This window comes from Ambystoma mexicanum, chromosome 4p, assembly GCF_040938575.1.
Source record: "Ambystoma mexicanum isolate Mex_15411 chromosome 4p, UKY_AmexF1_1, whole genome shotgun sequence".
Taxonomy (NCBI): Eukaryota; Metazoa; Chordata; class Amphibia; order Caudata; family Ambystomatidae; genus Ambystoma; species Ambystoma mexicanum.
This window is the reverse complement of record NC_090927.1, coordinates 851,111,951-851,137,962: the sequence shown is the minus strand read 5'-3', so window position 1 is coordinate 851,137,962 and position 26,012 is coordinate 851,111,951. Positions and strand designations below refer to the sequence as shown.

Sequence of the window (26,012 nt, the reverse complement as noted above, 5' to 3'; positions counted from 1 at the left end):
GATACGCAGTTGCAATTATGCTCCGGCGCGAGGGGGGGGGGGCATTTCCGAGGCTAAATATATTCCAATCCTTCAGTCTGTTCTTTGTGTTAACCCGTCATTTCTGAAATTGTTATGTTATGCTGCTTTTGTATTTTCCGAAATAGTATGTTTTGTTATTTTTTTTATTTTTTTTTTAGCTAAGTTCTTAATGCCGGGTTACTGCAATGTTGAAATGTTGAAGGACTTCTATCTCGCTATTCTGAACACCGTGATGATGCCCAATCCATATTAATTTTTTTTAAAAATCACTTTCCGAGAGATTCTTTCTTTGTTGATAACATGGGCAGTCTTTTAAATCAACAAGTTTAAAGGAATGTTCGTATATTGTTCTAGTGCTTACATTTACATTAAAAAAATTGTCACAGTTGCCGAGCAACATCGCATGTTAAATGACTTTTGTATGTGCTCCGTTTCCGTCACGCTTTGTGTGCTCTATTTCAGGTCGCCCTTGAGCTCCTCCAGTATCTTAGTTACCATTGTAATATCTTTGAGTAGGCTCTTGATTTCCTCTGACTTTTCTCAAGCTTTGTTTCCCTCCCTTCAGCAGTACCTCGGCTGCAAACGTGTTTGCAACCTTATGAGAAGCATTGCAGGTTACTACTACATGTAATATTTGTACATAAAACGCAATTGCAGTTCCGTTGCCGACTACTCCAAGCACGCAGAGATTGATAACATATTCTGATAGGGGAGTGTTGGGACATCACATGATCGCGGGAGCGTGTTCTCGCGAGATATCAGCATAACGTGATCTCGCGAGCCCACGCTCCGCGGGAAAACGTTCCCGCCAGTGTTGATGCAGCGGCAGACCAAGCAGGTCATTCCACAGCGCTGCTCCTGATAAGGAGGCAATAACAGGAGGTTTTGAGCAGCCTCCAGTCATAGCTTCTAGGGCATAAGTCCACAGCCAAATGAGGCTACATGGGGGCCCTAGAAGCTTGCAGCGTGCCATCATTGTGCACACCCTTCCCACAGTGAGTTAGCTGGGAAGCCATGAAGCTGAACCGAACCGAACTGTGAGTAAATGTTTGTCCCGAGTTAAGACAGTTTAAGGTCCACCCGTTTGTCTTACAATAAAGACAGTTGGAACCCCTTACAGCATCCTGTCGTCCTTTAAGGCCACAACATAATTGGCGACGAGGATATCAAAATACCCACGGGCCCACCATGCAAGGCCCCACACCGCCCCCTACCTTTCTCCCTTCACCAGGGACACCAGCAATTCCATGGATGCAGTGGGAGCCCCTTTTCTCCACCTATATGGAAGCAGTGGGCGGCACCGGTATGCCCCCGTCAGGAAGAGGGTGATGCTGTTAAATGCATTGGGGGTTGCAGGTCAGCGCATTTTTGCCAGTTTGAAGGCAATACCTGCGGCCGATGATGACGACGACATCTACAAGGAAGCGACTCGTCGCATTGTGAAGAGGTTCACCAATAAGGAGAACGTTGTACTGCACAGGCTGAGGTTCTACACCCGCAAACAAGAAGGGAGCGAATCCGTGGACGACTACATCACCAGGTTGAGGGAGCTGGCTTCTCTTTGCGCCTTTGGCGAAAACGCAGAACAGGTCATCTGCGACATGCTCGTCGTTCACACTAACTCTAGGAAAGTGCAGGACTAGTTCATACAAGAAAAGGAGGTCACCCTTGACAAGGCCATCCAAATTGCCAGGGCGGAGGAAGAAACCTCCAGCAGACGCAAAGAGGCGGGAAGTCACCTGCCCGTGCCCGAACTTGCGGCACTACAATGGAGAGGGCGCAGAGACAAGCAGTCCCGCGACGGCCCCAGAGACAAAGGTCCCAGGCAAAAGGAGGCACCCAAATGCTATAGATGCACCAGCACCAAGCACATGGCGAATGATCGCGACTGCCCCGCCAGGAATAAGGAGTGCTCTAAGTGCGGACGCATTGGTCACGTGGCTCCAGCATGCACGTGGCAGGAGAAAACTGTTTCCCGTGTCGATGGTGACTGCGCTTCAAGCGATGATGACTATCTACAGGACAGACCCATGGTCGTCATGGTCAATGCCCCCCATGCCAGGAGGGAAAAGCCCCACTGCACCATTAAGGTTGACGGAATGGAAAAGCGCGCCATGGCAGACTCGGGATCTGACCTCACTATCCTCCCCATCAACACATACAAGGAGATGATGGGACAAGCAAAAGTAGAGATCAGAACGACCAGGCAAAAACCGACGGTGTTCGGTGGTGCAACTGTCGACCTTTTAGGCTACATCAAAGCCCGGATCGATTTCAAAGGGAGGTCTACCACCACCAAAGTGTATTTCTCACCCAAAGGCCCAGCCGTGCTGGGATGGGACGATCAACACAAACTCAGCATGAAACTAGATCCCAGCATTCCGGAACAGGTACTCATGGTCTCCTCAGGAGCAGCGCAAAATTTCAAGGAGATGTTCCCGAACCTGTTTTCCGAGAACCCAGGGAAGATGAGAAACTTTGTCCACAAGATTCGCCTGAAACCCAACGCGATCCCGGGGAAACACAAAGTCAGGGCAGTACCTGCCACAGCGAGACCCGCATTGGATGCCCACCTTCGGAAGATGGTCGAAGAAGGAACCATCGAGACCGTGGAATCCTCAGAGTGGCTGAGTCCAGTAGTTTTGGTCAAAAAGAAATCCAGCAACGACCTCAGGATCTGCATCGACCTAAGAAGCCTCAATCTAGAGGTAATCACGGATAGCTTTCCACTCCCCAGCATCAACGAAATCGTCCTCATGATGAAAGAGGCGGCAATCTTCTCTAAGATGGACATGCGTGATGCCCATCACCAGATCCCCCTGCACAAATCCTCTCGCCCCCTTACAGCGTTCATCACTCCTTTCGGCACCTTCCAATATACCCGCATGCCATTTGGGTTGTCGTCGGCAGCATCCGCATTTCAGAGGATGATGAACTCCTTAGTTAAAGGACTCACAAATGTTTCCTTCTTTCAAGATGATATTCTCGTGTATGCTAAAGACAACGAGACCCATGACAAGGCACTCGGGACAGTCTTGAGCAGGCTTCAAGAGGAGGGCATTCACCTACGCCATGAAAAATGCGTCTTCGGAGTGAACAAGGTAGAATACCTTGGGTACTGCATCTCAAGTGATGGCGTCAGTCCCAAGAAGAACCTCATGCAGGCCATAACGGAAGCCCCGGCTCGGATGTCCAAAGAGGAGTTGCGCTCATTCCTGGACCTAGCGGAGTACTATGCCAAATTTGTCCCTAGGTTCTCCGAGACCACGTCTCCCATGAGGGAGCTTCTGAAGAAGGGGGCAGCCTACTCTTGGGGCCCGGAACAGAACGAAGCTTTCTGTGAAATCAAAAAGAGAATTCTACATGCGCCGTGCCTGAAACCATACAACCCTGAATGGGACACCTGCATTACCACAGACGCCAGCGGGTATGGCCTGGGGGGCACCTTGACCCAGAAGAAGGGAGACACTGAGAATATTGTGGCGTTTGCATCCAAAGCGCTGTCATCATCGGAGAAGAATTACTCCACGGTTGAGAAAGAAATGTTGGCATGCGCATGGGCCGTCGACTACTTCAGATCGTACGTATGGGGGACGAGATTCAAGCTGATCACCGACCACAAACCCCTCATTCACATGTTGAGCCCGTGCGGCACCAAGACTGCCACCCCGAGGCTGGCCAGGATCGCCGCAAAGCTTCAAGAATATACATACGAGGTAGCCCACATTGCGGGTTGGAAAAACGCACAAGCGGACTGTATGTCCAGACTCCTGAACCAAAGCGCCCCCGGTACCACATTCTTGGAAGATGAGTGTGTCGTAGCCTCCATCAGTGACTTAAGGAACAGCGAGTACATAGACCTGAGTGAGCGCCACTGGCAGGAGGAGTTCGAACAGGATGATGCCCTACGGCACGTTAGTACCTGGGTTCACGAAGGATGGCCCAACGAGAGAGCGATCCCCGAAGGCCTTCGTCCCTACTGGAAAGTGAACGAGGAAATCACCACCATGAACGGTCTCATCCTCAGAGGCGATCAAATCATCCCGCCCAGCGGAATCCGCAAGGTGATACTGTGCAGAGCACACTCAGGCCACCTGGGATGCAACATGACCAGACGCAGGATACGTGACACCTACTGGTGGCCAGGCATGGACCAGGACATAAGACAAATGGTCGAAAGGTGCCATGAGTGCACCAACAGTGACAAGCACCTAGCTGTGAGGCAAGCCCCCATGCTGCCCACCGAAGTCCCCAAAGGGGTGTGGCGAAAACTAGGTTTGGATTTCATTGGGCCCCTGGACAACATGCCCCCAGAACACAAATACGGGATAGTCATGGTCGACTACTTCTCCAAATGGGTGGAAGCTGACTTCACCTCAGACATCACCACAAGCACAGTCATTGAAGCACTCACCGCCGTATTCCAGCGGGAAGGTCTACCAGAAGAAATTGTCACAGACAACGGAGTCCAGCTAGTCTCCCGAGAAATGGAGAAATTTCTCAAGCTGAACACCATTCGACAGCGGAGAGCAAGCCTATACCATCCACAGGCCAATGGCCTGGTTGAGCGGGCAAACCGCTTCATCAAAGGGGCGCTACAACTGGCTCATGCCTCGGGCCTAGACCTGTACAAGAAAGTCAAGGAAGCTGTAGCAGCCCACCGCCTCACCCCCAACGCCGTCACAGGTGTTTCGCCATTCCATCTGCTGAGGGGGAGAAGGGCAGCATCCTCACTGGTACCACCCTGGCTCCATCAAGTGAGGGCTGACGAAGACGTGGACATGGATGACGTAGCGTTTCGCATGCAGCGCAACAAAGAAGCCATGAAGACCCAAGGGGACTTGCGTCGAGCCGCTCGACACACAGCAGTTAACAGACGTGACCTGATGAAAATACGCCTTCCCCACAAAGACACTTCGACTGGCTCCAAATACAGCAGTCCCATAGAAGTCATGGAGAGAGGGTCAAACCACATTTGCACCAGCGACGGAAGGAAATGAAATCTAGAGAGAGTGGCCATGTACCGCAGGAAGGAAGACGGGGAACAACCACACTGGGATACCGGAGAAGATCAAGACCGCCAGGGGACATTTGAAAACCCTCGGCAACGAGTTCTCAAGCCCCAACTCTCCAACTACACCCAGGGAGGCACAGCGAAGAACAAGACAAGGAGAACTCGAATCACCCGCACCTCCTCAAGAGTACTCCAGCAATCCTGCCCCAGATACAGATCTAAGCAGACCTCAGAGAGAGAGAAGGAAGCCCAGCAAGTTTGCGGACTTTGTCATGGAATGACCATCCATCCTTTTTCCCAGCAAAGGAGGTGTGTGGGGACATCACGTGATCGCGGGAGCGTGTTCTCGCGAGATCTCGGCATAACGTGATCTCGCGAGCCCACGCTCTGCGGGAAAACGTTCCCGCCAGTGTTGATGCAGCGGCAGACCAAGCAGGTCATGCCACAGCGCTGCTCCTGATAAGGAGGCAATAACAAGAGGTTATGAGCAGCCTCCAGTCACAGCTTCTAGGGCATAAGTCCACAGCCACAGGAGGCTACATGGGGGCCCTAGAAGCTTGCAGCGTGCCCTCATTGTGCACACCCTTCCCACAGTGAGTTAACTGGGAAGCCATGAAGCTGAACCGAACCGAACTGTGAGTAAATGTTTGTCCCGAGTTAAGGCAGTTTAAGGTCCACCCGTTTGTCTTACAATACAGACAGTTGGAACCCCTTACAGCATCCTGTCGTCCTTTAAGGCCACAACAGGGAGCTAGATTACCCTGTGAGACTTTCTAAGGAAAATAAACAATGGCTGATTCGCCACCTCCCATCCGAACACCTTGAGTGTTAGTCAATGTGGTGTGCCCCTTTAAAGGCCAGGGTGACGAAGAAGTCACATGGTGTTCACCTAATAAAGGTGGGTCCCTGCTGGGCATGCGCCAGACAGAGCATGGGATCCGTGTCCAGCACTTCTTGTAGGCGTGTCTTTCTTTGTGCTCTGGGCCTCACCAGGACGAGGCCCCCCACCACATTGGCAATAAGGCGGCAGATCCCAGTGTGCGCGCCGACAGCATTAACCTGCTTGCTGCAGGAGCCTGACTTGCTGGCCCGCTCCCACTAATCCCGAGCGCTCCGACGTGCGCTCATTGGCAGATTGGGCAACCAAGCCCTTAATCCCGCCACCCCCCTTCGCGGCCCGGGCTACTGGCATTGACTTGGCATCGATAAGGTCCTGAGAGGAGAGGGCAGCATCCTGCTTTGGCTCCCAGAGCAGGAGCTAGAAAAAAATAAAATAAATCATCCAGGAAGATCCGGGACGGCAATGCACATAGCAAGACGTGTGTAGGACTTCAGGCCTTCTGCCCTGCATTTCCATTGGTGCATGTGCCCCACAGCAGTTGTGAGGGACAGCCACGCTACTGGCACCACATGCTACTATGCACTCTGTACCTCGCTGGAAGAATGGCACTGGTTGCAGCTCCCCAAGGGAGTGCTTGTGCACCCAAGCAGGCTGCCACTGCCCTGGAGGTTGGTAGCGTGGGATCTCACGGGTTTGCAGCTCCACAAGGAACCCCATTCTCAACATTGCATCAACACAGGCACAGGCACAGGCACCGGCTGTGCCCATACCTAGCAAGCATACTGCGTCTTGCCGACGCCGGCTGTTGCTCACAGCAGCAATAAAACATGGGGGAGGAAGATGATGCATCCACATTTACCAGAATGCTACATCCATCTACGCACCTTGCCCCACTACAGGATTTTGACATTGCTGGGTGTAAAGACCGGAGGGGGGGGGGTCTGCACTTCCGCTCTCTATATGGTAGAAGGGAGGCACAGAGACCCCTGCCAAGATTCTCTATTACGGTAGCAATGGACGAGCAATCAAGGCCTAACTTCTCGGGAGGTGATGCAAGCTGGTTCTTAAGTACAGTGCAGTCCCCAAACCCCCACGAAGGAATGTCCACACACTATCGGTTAAAACACAGTCTTTATATAATTAATATTCAGTCATATACACGATCACGATAACCCACTTAGTACTCCCAGAATCAACAATGGTTAATATGTACAATTCTAAAGTGGTACCACTAACGTTATTAGATCTTACTAAAGTGCATACGGTCAGAATGACACACGGATCAAAATAAAGAGGAAACCAGCAGTAGAGAGAGGAAGGAAATCAAGATGGTTGAACACAAGGCAGAGTACTGGCCCCGTTACCTAGACACAGTTCTGTGTGGAGATCCCCCCCCCCCCCACCTGGGCAACCTGTAGAAGAAAGCTACAAGCCCAGTCCATATATTGTTCACCCTTAGACCTCCCAATAGTTCTGCAACCCCAAAGTACCTTGGTGTTGTAGCGCTCCGCGTCGGGGAAATCGACAACCCTTCTTGAGTGTCCTCCCTTTCAGGCAGGAGTCCCGGGTCGTCGAACGTCCGATGGAGAACAGGTCCAGCTACGACGGTGAAGTGGCCGCGTCGTTCCTAGCGGTGCTCGTTGACGGGGGAAGCGTAAACGTCCTGCAAGGAAGAGGTGTGCGGGCACCTCGGTGTCGATAGTTCTGGACTGCAAAGAGTTGAACTGTAGCCCAGCAAGGGCGTCGAGTCGTCGGCATCTCTGTGGTCTTTGGGTGGCGGGAAACCCACCGGTGGATGCTCCTCAGCGCTTCGACGGTCAGGCCTTCTACAGCAGGATACAGCGGCGATGATGCGGGCGAGAGCGTCCTTGGATCAATGAAGTTTCTTCGGCAACGTGAGCGCGGCGGCTCCAGTCGGCGATGGCGGTCGACGACAGTGATGGACATCAGTCCGGGCGCTTCTCCTTGGAGTTCCGCAGCAGTCCCCGTATCGGGTCGGCAGCCTGTTGAAGGTCTGTCTACCAGGGAGCTTAGGCAAAGATCAGCTGTGCACGATGGTCCCTCGTAGCTCGGGAAGAGGGCGCCTTACCAGGTCCTCTCTGGGTCAGTTCTTGCAGCACAGCAGCTTTCAGATTGCAAAGGAGAGCAACAGCAATTCTTCTCATCCAGCAGGGCTCAAGGTTAAGCTTCACTGCAGTTACTCGTCGTAGTGGACTTCAGCTTCTGAACACGATTCCTAGCAGTGAGAGGTCCCCAGATATACTGTTGATCTCCCATTCATTCCGCTGGGTCGCACTCAAGCATCCAATCACGACTACGGGCATTCATGCTGGCAGTCAACCAATCAGGTACACGAGGTATTCAGGCCATTCACTTCTCTCCAGACACTCACAACAAGTTGTGTATTGGGACAAGTACCAAGCCATTCAACACTCCAAGCTGCATTCATACCGGTTTCGGGCAGGGCTGTCTCAACCATTGTGTCAAACACCAGATACTAGACAGTCACAACATAGAATGCATATTTGTCACACACTCCATTCACCCAGGTCCCACCCACAGGCGTACCCACAACATACGGTCGTTGAGAAGGCTCCAGCCAGTCCGGTCGGCACTTCCCCCACAGTACCATATACGGAACTTCCACCCAACAGCCAGTCAGGGAGAAGGGATAGAGGCAGGGCTTCCCGGGACTTTGGGAAGATCAGGGTAACCGGTGATGGAAGGCAAGAGGCCATGGGGGCCATTTTGTCTCTTTCAGGAATCTACAGATTCCAATGACAGGGCCTGGGCATCCCAAAATGGAGGATGCTCAGGGCACCAGTCATTTCAGCACAGAGCTGCCACCAGCCCGTACCCTGCTCTGTGGGTCACACACAGGTGCCCAAAAACATACACTAGGGGCACAGGGTTGTACCCCTACCCATGGGTGCCATAAGGGTATCCCAGGGGTCTGTTCACCAATCCAAAAGAGAGAGAGCTGCACCGCCAGGAGTCCCACATGAACTGCTGTGCGGAAAACAAGACAGAACACACGATAAAAAGCAGTAAAGGACAAGGATATGGAGGCCCTGTCCCTCCGATGCATTTCCAGCATCACACTGGGGCCCCGTCATCACTGGGAGGACCCAGATGGATTGCGTGGGTGAAGAGACTGGACATGTTCATCAAGGCCACAGGTGAGGACGATGATGAAACGATGACATCCATCATGCTTTACTCGACTGGCCCGGGTGTCCACAACATTTTTTAGACTTTGCAGCCTACTGACCACTCGTTTGGTGCTGCCAAAGCAGCTCTTCAAGAATACTTCGCCCCCATGGCTAATGCGGACTACGAGAGGTTCCTCATGAGAACTGCCATACAGAAGGAGGGGGACTCAACGCTTTCCATAGCAGGCTATGATGCATGTTGGTGGCGTGCCCCTGGCCTGACGTGGAGCATGAAATGCGCCAACAACTCATACAGGGCTGCTCTCCGGTCAAAATGAGACACCAGATACTAAGTGAGCCCGGAATGACGCTTGCATGCATCCTAGAGCTGGGGACGTCTCACGTGCTGGCGGATGTTCCGGCGAACAAAATAGGGTGGGAAAGACAACCCCATGCCTCAATAACGGTTATGAGCTTCCCCATGCCAAGGAATGCCCAGCCAGGGGCCACATTTGTGGACACTGCGGCATAGCCAACCAATTGGGTGCGTTTGTGAGACTGAGCTCTGTGTGTGCATGTGAACGTCTGTATTGCTCTTGCACGCGAGAGGCTGCACTGCTCGGGTTTGAGGATGCAGCGGTTGTGCATTTTATCATTTGTGCACCAATAACATTTTGCAAAAAGCACCAAAATCCCCCAAATTATTCTTAACCTTGATATTGTCAGATTTTCTAGTACGGACCAAACCTGCAGCGCATAGGCTAGACCTTTTTTAAAATAAATGTACGTGCCATATGGTGGGAGCTAGATTGATCATTTTCATGCTGGCATCGGACCGTCTGTACAACGTGAACTTTGCTTCCCATTGAAAGCACATCAAGGTTTATGATTTGCGTGGCTCTGTACGACAAAAGACTTGAAGGCTCCCCAATATGCGTATGTATCACTGGAAGTAGTACCATAGAAAATCACTTCACATGTAGTCTTTGATTCTCAATGGGATCATGGTAAATTACATTACAAGACGTTTTAGAAGTAAGCCAAGAGACAAATAACCGATGTGCAGTATATCAATTTGCACTATAATTATATATGAACCAGTACCATGAGGTGAGGCTTTGTTCCATAGTGTAAACCTGTCAACTGAATGGCTTGTGGGGACTTCTAATTCTGGGAGCTAACACACAGTGAAATAAAATTTGCCCAGTATCACACACTTTAGTTAGTTGTGAAGCCTGGATTGGAGATCATTATGCAACATAGGCACTTAACCACATATCTTCCCAGTTCTAGTTGCTAGAAATACGTGTTTGGTTTTAAGAATACTCCGTTTTGTAGCAATAACTTGGAGCTCACAAAAAATCATAAGCTAACCTGAAAAATATAGAACTACATAAAGAAATATATTCAGCCCAAAGTGAATTACTTTAGCTTTCTTTTCCATTCTTGAATGTTAAACGGCAAGAACTAGAATACAAATTGATGTGAGGCTAAAAATATTTCTGTTTGAGAAATGGACTTTAAGGCTTAGACACACAAAAGACACTCATGATAAGGCCAACTTCCTGTAGCCCTTGTTTGACAAAATCCTGGTTGCTATTACATATTATTATTACACTTGTCAGAAGCAATGTTTTACTCAATGAACCGTCACTAATAAGGCACTTCCCATTTAAATGTTCTCCTGATAGCAAAGAGTGTAATAAATATTTGTGAGGCCCTATTGGGAATCCCTGTTGAATTTGCCAGGGAAGTGGTGTACGGTAACATGTCCAACAAAGGCATCCTCTGATCATAGCTCCAGTTGCGAGGCAAGGCTGCGTGACTCATTGGCCCTTTGCTGTCCCATAGGGGGACTTACCCTGCATTGGCCATGATTGAAAGTAAGGCCATACAAATTTGCTAATCATATATTTTGGATTGCTAATCAAAATATTTTTATTTAGCAATCTCAGAAAATTCATTTTGCAAAACTAATTTATGCCTTGAAGGTAATATTTTATTTAAAAAGTTAAGCGCTCTAACACCACAGAACCCTATCTTCTTTTTTGTACGGTGCACTTTCCCAGATGTGTCCTCTAAATAACTGGGCATGTGATAGCCCTATTACAGTGGTAATGTTTTTGGACACCATTAAAGGGCACTAGGCTTTGTTTCAGAAGTAATCCTGATTTGTATGTTTGGAATGAGGATCCCAAATCATGGACCCACATTTAACAATTTACCATTTAAATTGAAATTCTCTAATATTATTAATCTCCTTGAATACAGACATGGCAGTTTTGCTTGAGTCCTGATGAAGGTGTCAAAAAAAGGCAGATGCCGAAGCCTATATATCAACCATGATCATTTCATTTTTCTGTCGAAAGTGAAAACTGTTAAGAAATTTGGATCATACCATGATGAAATGATTCACATTACGGAATTCACAAAATTAGAGTGGTAATCCCCATATTGTGAAATCAGAGTTGCAGTCTCAGAATGTCTTTATATTAATTTGTTGTCTTTATGCAATTATTATATATGCTTTTGTAACACTTTTTTTCCAGTACTCTGTCTGCCTTTTCCCCATTTGTCTGCATTATTTTGTTTTTCTACATGAATTTGATGTCTTTGTATTTGTATTTTATTTATTTGTATAGCGCGCCTGGCCCAAAGGCATCTGGGCACATATCTTGGGTTACAGTGACATAGTCAGCATAGTGACAACAACCTAGGATGCTAATAGTATACATGATGGGCAATGATGGGCAATGAGAGCATAAAAACATATCATATATACAGATTCAGATTACTTACAAATAATTTACAGTGTATTTACAGTCATGGAGCTAGCTAATCAGACAGAATAATAGCAGTGGAGACTAGCCGACTGATTAAGGCCTGTAGGAGTTAGGAGGTTCATGGGTAGAATGCCACGCTTTGGCCTTACTCTTAAAGGAGTGGAATGAAGGTTCCGCTCTAAGAGGGTTGGGTAAAAAGTTCCAGAGTGTTGTGGCAAGGACTGGGAAGCTCGGCCGCCTGCTTTCTGTAGTTTGAACCTGGGTAAGGAGAGACAGTGGGCCTGAGCAGCTCTCTGAGGGCGGTTAGAGGTGTGGTGAGTATATCGGCTAGCCAGGTAGCTGGGCGCCTGATTAGCACAAACATTTATGCGTCAGTGCAAGCGTTTTGAGGGAGACTATTTGGGAGACTGCGAGCCAGCGCAGGCTGCGTCTGGTGTCGGAGATATGCTGATTCCTAAGGATTTAACGCCGCTCTGATCTTTTATTTTATTTGTTTATTGCCATTTATTATTTTACAACTTTTGCATGACATACAGGTGTGCCAATGATTATGAAATTGTCAGCATCCTGTAATGAAACAGTAACATTTAAAACAAATCAACATTAACTGTCTCCATGTTTTGTCCATATAGATTAGTTCCATATTTTCCAGCAGGGGGGGGGTTACTAGGCAGTGGGGGGGAGGGGCGGGACAACTAGGAACCCGTTTGGGTTCGTGCGGGTCTCTCCTTAGATGTCACTGCATTGGTTGTAGACCAACGTTGTCTGCGTTGTCTTGTTCATGGGGGGCTTATCATCTGAGGGCTGGAACATGTTTCTTGTGCTTTCCTTCCATGCTTCTAGTGCCATACTTGAGTCTTCAGTGGATCTGGCGACACTGTCCTCCCATGCCTTTGTTTCGGCGCTCACCCACCGCGCCAGCTCATTGTACCATGCATTGTATTGTGGCCCTGCAGGCTTTTTCCAAGACATTGCGATAGTCCTTTTAGCCAGTATGCACGTTATGTCCATGAGTCTTACCACGTGTTTGAGTTTGGCTAGTCTGGGATAAGTTCCCAGGAGGCCCGCTTTTTCGCATGTCTGTCTTATTCTATCCCATAGGGACTGCGTCCTGGTGCATTCCAACAGCATGTGGAGTAGGTCTGCCTTCTCCGTCCTGCACCAAACGCAATTGGGTTGTATTTGTTGAATTTTGCCATTTTGCATGGGGGTTAGGTACGTGCGGTGTAGTACGTTCATTTGTTTCAATCGGAATCTATGATTTCTAGACACTTCTTTAGGAAACATTAGCGCTCTGTCCCATTCCCCGTCTGTCATCTCTCGCCCTATATCTGCCTCCCACTTGTTTTTCATTTCAGCGCTTCGGTGGTTGGGAATGTCGCTTAGGTGGCTGTGTATTTGGGACGCCGGTTTCCATCCCTCTCCTAAGTTGTATAACAATGTCGTAAGGGGGGGGTCTGTGTTGGGTTCCTCAGGCCAATTTTCCCATTAGTTTTGTGCTATTTTGCGGATCCTTTGTTACCATAGGAATTGGCCGGTGTGGATATCATCCACTGCCTGTAACAATGCGAAATCCCTGAAAGTACCTCCAGCATATAAGTCTCCCCAGGTCTAGGCCCCTTTCTTTTCCCAAAGTCTGATGTGCTTCAGGTCAGTGTCAGTTTTACATAGGTCCGAGATCATTGGTACTTCAGGGGAGTATGGGTGCTTTAGATCGGTAAGCGTTTTAGTTCTGTGCCATATTTTCCTTCCCAGGGTGACTAAGAAGGGAACATTTCTCAGCAGGTGTTGGGGCGCCCAAATAAGCTCCTTTAGTTGTATCGGGGAAATCATGGTTTGCAGTAGGGTTGACTCAGATGTAGTTTCATCCGCTAGCCACTTGGTCACAAAGCTAAGTTGGGCTGCCAGGTAATATTTTTCTAGGTTTGGGAGTTGAATTCCACCCTGTTTGTATGGCAGGACTAGCGTGGAAAGTGCTACCTTATGTCTGCCCTTCCCCCATAGGAATTTCCGAATTATTGTCTCAAGTAGGCAAAAGAAGGGACTGTTGATGTAGTAGTGTACATTTTGGAATCCATATAGAAATCTGGGGAGAACGATCATTTTTATTATTGAGGCTCTGCCCATCATTGATGGGGGGAGTTTCACCCAGAAGACCATCGATTTGCGCAGTGCGGGAAGTGATGCCTTTGTGTTGTGCTCGTGCATTAATTCAGGGGTATGCATTATTTGGACCCCGAGGTATCAGAATGAGGTGGGCTGCCATTGTATTCCTACCGAAGGAAGTTCCTCCGTTATTGTCTCTCAGACCTGCCAGGGGGAATAAAGAGGATTTTGCCTTGCTAAATTGTATACCTGAAACCCTGGAGTAGTTGTCGAACTTCTAGCATGGTTGGTACATTGAGATGTGGGTCTCTGACATACAGAAGAACATCATCTGCATAGAGTGAGATGATGTGGTTTACCCCTCCCAGTCGTATTCCTGCATCAAATAATTGTTTCCTGAAATAAATGGCAATGGGTTCTAGTCCCAGTATGTAAAGCATAGGGGATAACGGGCAGCCTTGCCTGGTGCCCCTGCATATGTCCCATGCCTCTGACACGTATTTCCCGGATTTCACCCCTGCTCTTGGTTTGGTATAGAGTATGTTGATCCATCTGATGATCCCCGGTCCAAAGCCGAATCCTTCAAGGACAGCCACCAGCCATTCCCTATATATGGAATCAAATGCCTTAATGGCATCCAGAGATAGTAGTGTGTACGATTTTCTATTTGTGTCAGTTTGTGCAATAATATGTTGTAGCCTGCGCAAATTCATAGTAGTGTTGCGGCCTGGCACAAAACCACTCTGATATGCGTGCACAATATCTCCTATTAGTCTGGATAACCTCTTTGCTAGGATTTTGGTTAATATTTTCACGTCATAGTTGAGCATAGCAAGCGGACGGTAAGAGTCGCACTTGTCTGCAGGTTTATTTGGCTTGAGAACCGGGATCACGAGGGTCTCTCTCATACTTTTGGGTAAAACCCCCTGTTCATATACCTCCTGGAAGACCTCGTGTACCAGGGGTGTCAGGGAAGACTCGTATGTTTTGTAAAACTCAGAGGGTAACCCATCGCTGCCAGGAGCCTTGCCTGTGGCCAGGGATTTGATTGCTTCGGCTATATCTTCGGTTGTGATATCTGTGTCTAGGGTTTCGGATTGTGTGGGGGACAGTCTAGGCAGTCCAATCTCTTCTAATGTGTCTGCTATCTGATCTTGGGGGACCCGGTCTTTGTGAGAATATAGGTGTGCTTAGAAGTGTTTAAAGGTGTCGTTTATGCTCTGCTGGGTTTGGTGCATGTTGCCGTCCTTGTCTTTCAGTGCAATGGTTGTGTGCCTGGGGTGTTCCTTTTTGCAGAGCCAGGCCAATAGCCGGCTCAGTCTGTCTGCTTCCGTGTGTGCTCTATTTGTTTTAGTGGCATGATCACATTTGGCCAGCCTATTCCACGCTTTTGTGCATTTGTCTCTGAGCGCTCTAAGTTCATCTTCCCTCTGTTGGGTACCTGTGGGAGTGGATTCCAGTCTCTCAATTTCTCGTTCCCACTGGTTCAATTCCCCTCGCAGTAGTTTCCTAATGCCTCCCATTTTGCTATGATATCTCCTTGTGTTACTACTTTTAGGGCATCCTACATTGTACTCATGTATTCTACACTTCCCATGTTCACTTCTATGAAGTTATTGATGGAATCTTGTAGTTCGTCTCTGAACGCTTGGTCCTTCAGGGCCTCCACGGGCATTCTCCACATTGGGATAGGAGGTCTGGGACTGGTGTGGTTCCATTCCACCAGGAGTGGGGAGTGATCCGAAATGGTTCTCCCCAGGTACAGTGCCCCTTCTATTTGTGATAGGTGTTCCTTGCTTATGAAGACATAATCTAGCCTCGTATATAGGCCGTGTGGGGACGAGAAGTATGAATAGCCTCGTATTTTTGGGTGTCACTCCTGCCATGTGTCTGCTAGGTCCAGCCTGTTAGTCATGGTGGTTAGGGCAGTTGTGGCCGCCGATGGAACTTTTGGTTGGGGTGAGGACCTATCGAGTTCTGGGTCATGCACACAATTAAACCCCCCACCCCCAAATGAAAAAACTGTTCCTGTATTGCATAATTTTGGTTTACATTGAGTTCAAGTGGGCCGGGATGTTATTGTTGGGCATAAGAATTCACTATGCATATCTCCGTTTGTTCGATGTGCCCCCATATTATCACATACTTGCCCTCAGGATCTTTCTCTGTCTTAATTAGGTGGAATGGGAGTTGGGGGTTAATCCACTGTATACACCTCTTGCATATCTAGAGTAAGTAGTTCCGAATCCATATCCACCCCAGTGTTCCCAGAGTTTAGCCATGACCTCTTTTGTACAGTGAGTCTCTTGTAGTAGTGCTATCCCCACTCCCTTCCCATGTAAGTAGGATTTAATTCTGTTCCTACGGAGGTAAGTGCCTAAGCCTCTCATGTTCCATGTCATTATCGTTATTCTTGCTGCTATGGCGGTTCAGGGGGGTGTTTCGGGTGCCCCAGTCCCTCATTGGGGTTGTCAACGGTTGCAGTCAGGCAACCAGAGACTTCCCTTGCCTGCAGGCTCAGCCCCATCAAGTCCACTCCTCCCGCCAGCCCCCTCTCCCCTGCTGTAATGCTACTTGGAGACTTACCAACTTTTGTAACCTTCATTCTAGTGAATGAGAAAACCAAATAGAACTGTAAACTGCCCCTAGCAGTTGCTTCCAACTTGCAGCGCTCAGGGGCTTCCGAGCCTTCTAGGCCGTTCCAGGCCTTTCGATGCGGGTGGTGTGTAGGCGTTTGGCCAGCACGTTTTCTGGAGGGGTGGGTCGCTGTCATTCTCGTGTGTGGTCCTTTGCGCTCCTGTCCGATGTTGCTGTCTTTGTCCATTTCGTGCTTCAGTGTGGAGACGTCCGTCGCTTCTTGTGGTGCTAGACGCCTGTTTATCTCGTGTCCGCTTTTGCTGTTTCCTCTCCATCGTCTGCAAGATTGTTATGTCCCAGCCACGTGTCTGCTGCAGCTGGAGTCTCTAAAAAGATTGCTTTTCCCTTTATAGAGTACTTTGAGGCGTGATGGGTAGAGTAACATGTACTTGAGATTGAGTTTCCGCAATCTTGCTTTCACTGGTATGAAAGAGTTCCTTGCGCGTTGCACTGTGGGGGTGTAGTCTGGGTACATGACTATTGTAGAGTCTTTTCTCCTGATCTCCCCGCCTTCCCTCGAGACTCGTAGTATTGTTTCTCTGTCATAAAAGTTTAGAATATTTGTTATTATTGGGCATGGGTATGAACCCGGTGGTGGTCGTTTTTGTAGGGATCTGTGGGCCCGTTCTACAGAGAATCCCTGGGAGAGTTTTCCTGCTCCTATTTCTTGTTGCAACATTGTTTCTATAAATTCTGTTGGGTCCGGGCCCTCCATATCTTCCGGGACTCCTAGTATTCAGATGTTGTTACGACGGGCGCGTCCTTCCGCGTCTTCAGAGCGTGCCTCCGTCTGGCCGCTTTCATCTCCAGGTCTTGGACTCTTGTTTTCAAGCCCAGGGTGTTCTCGACATTATCTTGCAGAGTAGCCTTTGTTGCGGTCACTCTTTCTGCCAAGTTGCGGGCGTCCTGGCGCATAAGCTGCTTGTCTGACTTAACCTCTTCTATCTTATTGTCAATGAATGTTCGGAGCGCCGCTATGGCCTGCAGAACTTGTATGTCCTTGGAGTCCACTTCCGGGGTTGGTGGTTCTTCAGTGGCCGTGGCGTCTTGGTGTGATTGCTGTTTGGGTTTGACCGTCATGAAGGAGTCCATTGTTGCCAATTTCAGTTTGTTTTTAGGAGGAGACATCTCTTCTCCCAGGACTCTGTCTGCTGTGGTGGGTCGGGCGCAGTTGTCCTATTGCCCAGTTGGTGGTTTTGTGTCCCTTGGTGGGTGTTCTTTTCCTAAGTGGAAAACCGTGGTTGGGCTTCCCGACTATTAGGTATTTGGCTGCGCAGGTTCGGGTATGTACTTCTCAGTTTCGTCTACTTGTGTCACCTCATAAATTGGCGTGAGTGTGTCCCACTTTGTAGTGTTCACTGCTCCTGGTTGCGTTCTACCGCTGTTGTGTCCGCCGCATGGTAATGTTCGCCCTGTTGTGCAGGGTTGGTAGTTTTCCAGTTTTAGGAGGAGTGAGTTGGTGGTTTGCTCATAGAGGTGGGGATCTAGGAGGTCGTATGTATAGTGGTTACCTCGTAGTTTGTCCCAGATGTTATGCACATCTGTCTTGCGGTGTCTGTCCAGAGTCACTATGCCTTCATTGACTCTCGTGGTTTATTCTCCGGGTGTGGCGCAGTTTAATCATTTGGTGGTGGTTAAGCGTCTGTTTATATTTATTGCTCATTGACATGAGTTTGGTTCGGTCCACTGTAGTGCCGGATGGTGTGTGCAGCTGCAGGGTGTCGGTTGGCGAGGAACGGGCGTCCTCAGCAATCACTGGATAGTGTTGTTGTCAATACTTCCTTTTGTGTGGATTGCGGGGTAAGTTCCAGCGGCCCGCAGCGGTGGCCTCACTTGGGCATTCAGTTCCAGACTCTTCTCGCTTTTACTGTTTTTGGGGCTATTTGTTGGGTACTGGCTCTGCGTGTTACAGCGCCGAGCACAGCGTGGTTGTGGTGTGTCCAGGCTAAGGCTAGACTTCATGTGTGGCTCTGCGCCAAATATCTGCCTGCCACTGCGTGGGCGCCGAGCACGTCCACCTCTCGCGCGCGGTCCGTGGTGCCTCTCTGCAGTCACTCCCGGTTAGCTCGGCCCGTGTCCAGTCCCTCTGGTCTGGTCCTCTTTTCCCACCACTGCCTGGGTGACTGTGTGGCCTTCTGGGCCAGCCCCGTACCTGTGCCCTGGTCGTTAGTGGGGGTGGAGGGGTCCAGCCCCTTGCCCTGTTTTACTTAGTTTATTGCCACAGCTGGGTCTTGGGCCGCGTTCCAGCTCCCCTGGGTCGGGGTAGCGCGCTGCGTCCTCGTGCTGTCCCGGGCCCCGCCATTTGATTGGCGCTCTTCCACTGGGCTCCCGGTCCTCAGCAGGCGTCTGCGTCCGGTGCCTCGTCCCTCCGTCTCCCCCCCTGGTGCTGTATGAGGTTCCCTGCACATCCATCCGCAGGTATGGTGTTGGGCTTTCACCCTCTTGGTGTCCTCTCGTGGCCACAGTGCCTTCGCTTCACTGCCAGCTCGGGGCAGCTCCTGGCTTTGGTGCCTCCATCTCCAGCTTGTAGGGCACGGTGCTGCATGGTCTTTTGGGGCACCATCGCTGGCCTCGGTGGTGTCAGGGGTTGACCGCTGTGCCTGGTGTGAAGGGTGTTGTGCGTGGCAGTCCTCCCTTGCTGTGCGGCAAGCACCTTGCTCATACGTGTTGATTCGTTGCAGCATTAATTTCTGCATTGGACGCCGCCATCTTGGGAGCCGCATGGGGCGCTTTTTTCTTCTGGTTGGTTTTCCCGGTTAACGGTTCCGATTTCTTCCAGGAATTAAGCCAGACATAGGAAAAGGGTTCCTGTGCTCGTGAGTGCGGGTTTTGTTTCAGTATCTATTGTTTTAACGAAGCAGTACAATCCGTTGTAGGATCGCAGACAGGACCCCTTCAGGTTTCCGTCCTCACCCCATGCGCGCTGGCCACGCCCTCTTTAATGCCGCTCTGATGGCCTTGTTCTGGGTGACCTGAAGCTTGCTAAGGATTTGTTGACTCGTTCCTAGATAAAGGGCATTACAATAGTCGTTTTTTGACATAATCAGCGTTCTGGCCAAGATGGTGCAATTGGCAGTGGTGAGGAAAGGGTGGCAGGTTGTGATGAGTTTACACGTGTAGGCGGATGCTGAGATTACAGCATTCGGTTTTCTGGAGAGCAATAGGGTAGAATGAAGATAGATACCTAGAGTTTTAGTATCATTGGATACTTTGATGGTATTGCCAACGATGACAAAGGATTTAAAGGACGGGTCCAGTCTGTTAAGTCTGTGATCAGAGCCCAAGATGAGGAGCTCTGTCTTTTCATCATTAAGACAGAGCTCCTGTTGGGCCATTCAAGCCTGAATGACTACGCATGGGAGGGGAAAGGGCACGTGGCGAGGCAGCCCTACCCCCCCCTACCCAGCTTGTGGCTAAATTTTCATCTCCCATGCCCCATGCCCCCATGCGGAGTGCACACAGGCCTGGCACATTCCAGGTGACAACCGATGATGACAAAGGGACAGTCAACTGTCATAACCTTAACACCCTGAGAATGTTGCAGCAACATGTGCATCCCTAGCCTCTTAAACAAACATAATCCAGTGTGACCAAAAGGCACACATGCAAGCTACAGATTCAACCCCCCGATGCAAAATAGCACATCCAAATGCTGGTATGTCACCTAAACCTCCCTCATCCCCATGTCACCCAACCCACACACCATGCCACATCATGCAATCCCAACACACATGACACAGCTGTCACAAAGTGCACTGTTACAAATGGAAACAGGCCACAGACAAGCCCCTCAGACACGCACTCTGAAGAAAAGAGTGAGCAAAAACATCCAACTGATACTAAAAGTAAGTAAATGCAAGCCACCAAAGGTCTAAACACCAAAACCCAAACCTTTGCTGGCATGCATTTCAGGGAATTCCAAAAAAGAAAAGAAAATGAGGGTGCTGCAGGGTTGTCCCCTGCAATACCTCGCTCACCACACCACACAGTACTGTGAGTGGTGTTTGCAGGGTGGAAACCCCTGCAGCTGCATAAAAAAACAAAGGAAAATGAACAGCCAGCGGCGCCAGTTCACGATCACGAAAGTCAATGTGAACATGTGCAGCAGGGACACAGCATGTCTCAGAAGGCAAGTAGTGTGTGGGTGGATGGATGTTGGGGTGGGGGTGTGTTGTGTGTGTTTACAGGGCGATTCAATGCATGTTAGCATGGGAAATGCATGAACCCACAGTGTAGCATACATTTTCCATTTTAACCACTCTGTTGTGGACACATCTGCAACAGAAACATATTGCTGATCCTGTGACACATCAAAAGCAAAGCCAACAAAGGTCTATCAATTTACCAGCATAACACATCATGAACACAGGACCCAACAGTGAGAATGTCAGACAGTGAGTAAACACCATAGCACAAGTGCCTCAATGTGACATTGCCACCATACGTTCCCATACCATCATGAGAGTGGCCTTGACAGCTAAAGGGGGCATGGGACAGTATACAGCATGAAGTGCATCAACAATGTATACAGTCAAGGCAATACATGAATTAGCAGAATTAAATCTTGCACAGTCAACAATATACTCACCAAAATGCAGACCAACCATGCACTGGACAAACCATGAATCCCCACTAGGGGTGTATACACAAGTTGGAATTTAGACTGGCCGCAGATATGACGGAAGTCCAATGCCTCTGTGTAAGTTACTGTCACACGGTGCCATCCTTGCGAGCCCATGGAAAGGGGAAGCAGGAGTGACATATGTGTCCGGACCCCAAGCCACAAACACAAACGTGAGACAAGCCTGTATGGGCCCAGCCGGGACACACAGTGGATGCCACATAGCACCACACTGCAACATAAAATCACAATAGAGAAAAAATAAAAATGGCCATAGTGGACCCGGGGAGGGGGGGGTGACCCAGGAGGGGGGAGGTGGAGGGTGCACGGTGCACCTCAACACCCACACGTGTTGTTGTTGAGACTTAAAAAATAATTCCTCCATGGGCTCATGGCCTTCACGGCATGACCTGAGTGAGAGATAGGTAATCGTCACCCCCTGGTTGTACAGTGGAAGGTGCGCGTGGCACAGGTGCCTGACCACGCATAGCCCCAGCAAGCCCCTTCCACGGCAGCATGCATGCAGGCCTGGTGAGCCTGGTTCTGCATGAATATTCCTCATGTGTAACATGGAGTTCTGCCAGGGAGGCCTCACGTGACAGACGGACCTCCTCCCGGCTTACATGGAATTGAGCAGAGAGGGTGCGCTCCAGCTGCACCATCCTCTGTCCTGCCCGTGTCTCCTGGGCCATGAGGAGAGCAGCCAGAGTACTTCTGAGGGAGGAGTGATCTTCCCTCAGGGCTTCCCTGTTGGCCTGTGCATCAGCAGCAATAGCTGAGCGCAGAGCCACCAGTTTAGCCGGCAGGCCCTGTTGGATGCCGCTGTGCCCAGCCTGAGTGAGCAGCATGTGGACTGCGTTGCCTGCTGCTGGAGCTCCACCTGCCTATCAGGGGGGAGAATGGATTCAGCCACATGTTCCATGCCTTGAGCCAACATCTCAATTGCTCCCCCTGTTGCTGTTACTGTGCAATGGCATACCTGGATTGCTCTCACCCAGTGTTTTCCCATGGCGCATGGCCAACCCTTTGCTGGGCACCACGCCTGCGGGGCCCAAGGAGACGTGGTCCTTGCTGTGCCGGCAAAGCCTGCGGCTGCAGGACTGCATTCCTCCGTCTGGTGTGGAGTGTGACTCTGCACCCGTAACCATCACAGGCCGGCATACCAACACTGACTGGCCCCTTGAGGGGTCTACCCCCACTGTAGGTGTGGCGGACAGAGCAGAATCCACTGCAGAATCGCCCACCGTCGACGGCATGGATTCATGAGCATCCGATGCAACATCAGAGTCAGAGAGATCCTCAGAGCTGTACCCAGAGGCAGGCCTGGATCGGATGGCCTGGAGCACCGAGGGATGTTCGTGGCCTACCACCCCACGACCACCACTGGTGCATGGTACCTGACCTGAACTCTCCACCCTGTCTGCCATCTCCTCCACTGCTCCTGTAAAAAAATAAAAATAAACAGGAGTACACATGTCAGCAGCACATACCCCACACAAATGGAATACAATATTGAGGGCCAACACATGAGGCAGCCATGTCACACACGACACAAACTCTGGCATGCATGCAGTGGCAATGAAATTGAAGGAAACCCTGAAAGCAGACATGGATGCGTGTCAAATGCGAAACCCACACATGTACTGCATGTTGCATATCAACTGCACACACACAACCTTCTGGCAGGCCTATATCTTTGCCATAAATTACGGATGTCTACAAAGAGATGGCACGTAGCATAGCCATGGCACAGTTCCCAAATAGCCACAGCAGCAAGTCAAATAGAAATGTCCATGACACATGCAAAATGCATGTCAACATGCACTACAAGAACATTAATATCAATAAAAGCACACGTGTCACAGGATGCAACAACGCAAGTGCCTTGAAATACAGTGAAGGGAGGCAAATGGATACATACATGTCAGTTCACTTTGACAACACACAAGTGAATAGGCATGTTGAAGGGTGAAACATGGCTCAGAAGTGCGTGGGTGCAGTGCAGCACATGTGTACGTCCTCAACTATCAACAGAACCAGAGATTTAGTGATGTCCATCATGTGACATGACAGCACTGTAAGGGTAAGTGCAGCAAAGTGTTCACACAGGGTTGTAGGGATGCACTGCACCCCACATGCCCCCCCCCCTCCACACCGGGGAATGGTAGGGAGCCAGTGCATGGCTCTGAATGGCTGACCACAGTACAGTGAAGTTGCAGACAGTGTTTGCAGGCGTTAATTGCATAATCTGAGAACACTGAGACTACAGCAGATGAGAGGGGGACAGAAAGCAGGACACATGAGGAACCATCACAAGTACATCTATGCAGGCAGAAGCCACAACACCAGTCGCCTGGAGGCAGGGTGGCTGTAACAGAGGGAGGTCTGTGCTCGACACAGACAAGGACACCATAAACATGTGCATGATGATGAAGTGAGCCAGAGTGAGCATGATATGGATGACCAAATACCACGAGACGGATAAAATAATGGAGATGTGGTACAATGAGTAGCCTGCCACGGACCCATAGGGGCTTGCAGGGAATGCAATGGTCCATGAATGAACACTCATGTGCACTCTGAGCCTGTGCCATCTGCACGGTCCAAGTGAGACACCCTGCATCAAGGACAAAGGATGTACCCCACAGCAAAGGTATGGCAGGGTTGGACCGGGAAGTGTGCATGTACACAGGAAAGGGGAACAGGCCATTGCAGTAGTACAACACGGAAACCGCCAGTACCATGGAGACAGTGAGCTGCAGGGTGGTGGAGAGGCAAGGAAACCTACCCGTGAGGAGGAGCAGCTTGCAGGGTTATCTCACATAGCCGTCAGTCATGTGGCGACATAGGCTGAGTGTTGGGTGGAACTACACCACAGGCTACATGCAAACATGTCATTGGGCCGGTAAATGGACAGGAGAGGCCGCGAGTGACTTGCATGTAAGTAGGGTGCATGTGTGGTGATGAGGACTGCCCCCGTGTGCAGACTGCATGACAACAAGCACGCATCAGTAAAGCATTGCATGTGTCGCATATGTCACTCATTAATATATAGCCTGAACTGGCAGTCAATCACAACACATCACACAAGCAAAACACACATGGGCTGGACACACATGCATCAAGACACAATGGACATAATCCAGCATCTCTTTCACTCCCTGTATCTGTCCCTGATCGATGAACTCCGTAGCAATTTCCTTGTGTGGATTGAGTTCATCCTCCTCTGGTGGTGGCCCACTGCCAGTCACCAGAATCGGGAAGTAATTAGAGGCCCGCTTTTGTTTTGCACAGCATTGGAGGTCAGTCCTACGCTTGTAGCAATCCTGAGCTGTGCACCTCTCATATCCCATTGCATTCACACCATCCGCAATGAACTGCCAGTGGACCTGACTCTGGGCAGGCGTAGTATGGCAACCTGAGACCACCAGCATATTGCGGTTGTGTGCCGACACGTAGTCCACAAGGAAGTCCAGCTCCTCTTCATTGAAAGGCTTCTTCCTTGCCGTGCCAGAGGCCGATGGTGTCTGGGGTCCCAGCCTCTTGCGCAGAAGCACACTTCCTCCTCTTGGCCGGTTGTGCAGACACTGAGAGTCAAATGCCGCTCTGGTCAGTTGGGGCAGTGGTGATGGTGGACTGGCCAATGGAAGTAGGAATTGGCATGAGGAGGAAAGGCCTGGATTGTGTGATGGACTGCTGGGTGCTGTTGCCAGGACCCAGTAGCACAACTGCCTCGGTGTCAAGGGCACATGTTCCTGGCAGACTCACTGCTGGGGTGGTGTTGGCTGCATCTGCCCATGCAGCTCCCACCATCTGGCTGCTTGGGGCAGCAGATGTCAAAACTTCCCCAGGAACATGTGCCTCGGTCACAGCTACCTTGTACACATGTGCCTTGGCCTTCCTGCCCTAAAAAATCTTCCTGGGAGTCCTGTGGCAAGGCAGCCTGCGCTGGCTGGCCCCGAGCCTGGGTGGTGGTTGCCACAGCTGCACCTGCAGCTTCCACCACCTGGTGGCCCGTGCCAGCAGATGACATTGCCTGTGGGGTCAGAGGTGCGTTGGGGATGACTGCAGCAGCAGCATCTCCCTGAGGCACTGGGGGTGGTGGCATGGCTGTCCCAGCAAGTTGCTGGACATCCTGCCCCGGTGGTACACTCTGGCCACGTCCCCCTCTGTGTCCTGCTTGGCCTCCCTGGACTCCCTGGCCACCTCAGCCACATGCCCCACCACGCCCAGCCCTGAGAGGTCACCCAGCTTTGCCGCCCTTCCCTTTTGGTGGCCTCCCAACCATGGCACAGATGGTATGTTGCCAATGGGAGGTGCACACAACAATTGTCCTGGGCAATTGGGGTGAAGGGGGCAGGGTACATGTTAGACGCACCCCTGTGCTCCTGCAAGGCTGTCTGTGACCCCTGGTGATAAGACGGGTCATGCAACGCTCAGGCACCCCACAAAATGATAATAAACGTGCACACAACCCCCAGTAGAACACGTCCGTGGAATAAACCTCCCGCAGTACGCTGTGGCACACAGGGACACAAAAAATATGTACGCGTGGAACTCACGGGCTACTATGACCTCGAAAATGGGTGCGCGACACACAGGGGCAACCACAGTGGGCAAAATAAGCGCGCGCGACTCACGGTCTGCCTTGCGTGGAAAAGAAAAACACGCACACGCACACGCACACGCGTGTGCATGTTGGCAACTCCCCTGCCAAAACAAGAAGTACAAACTTTAAGCACTTTGAAGAAATCACGTGTGAACCCACCAGAAGAAGAAACACACATGGTCGGTCTCCACGAAAAGTACGTACAGCAAACTGCTTACACGCGTGGAC

At 50.3% G+C, this 26,012-nt stretch overlaps 1 protein-coding gene across 1 annotated transcript in view; it reads left to right on the top strand.

The window, feature by feature from the left end:
* The window catches only part of KLHL32 (kelch like family member 32), a 2,034,348-nt gene that overhangs the window by 106,291 nt on the left and 1,902,045 nt on the right, over positions 1-26,012 (top strand). The window lies entirely within an intron of this gene.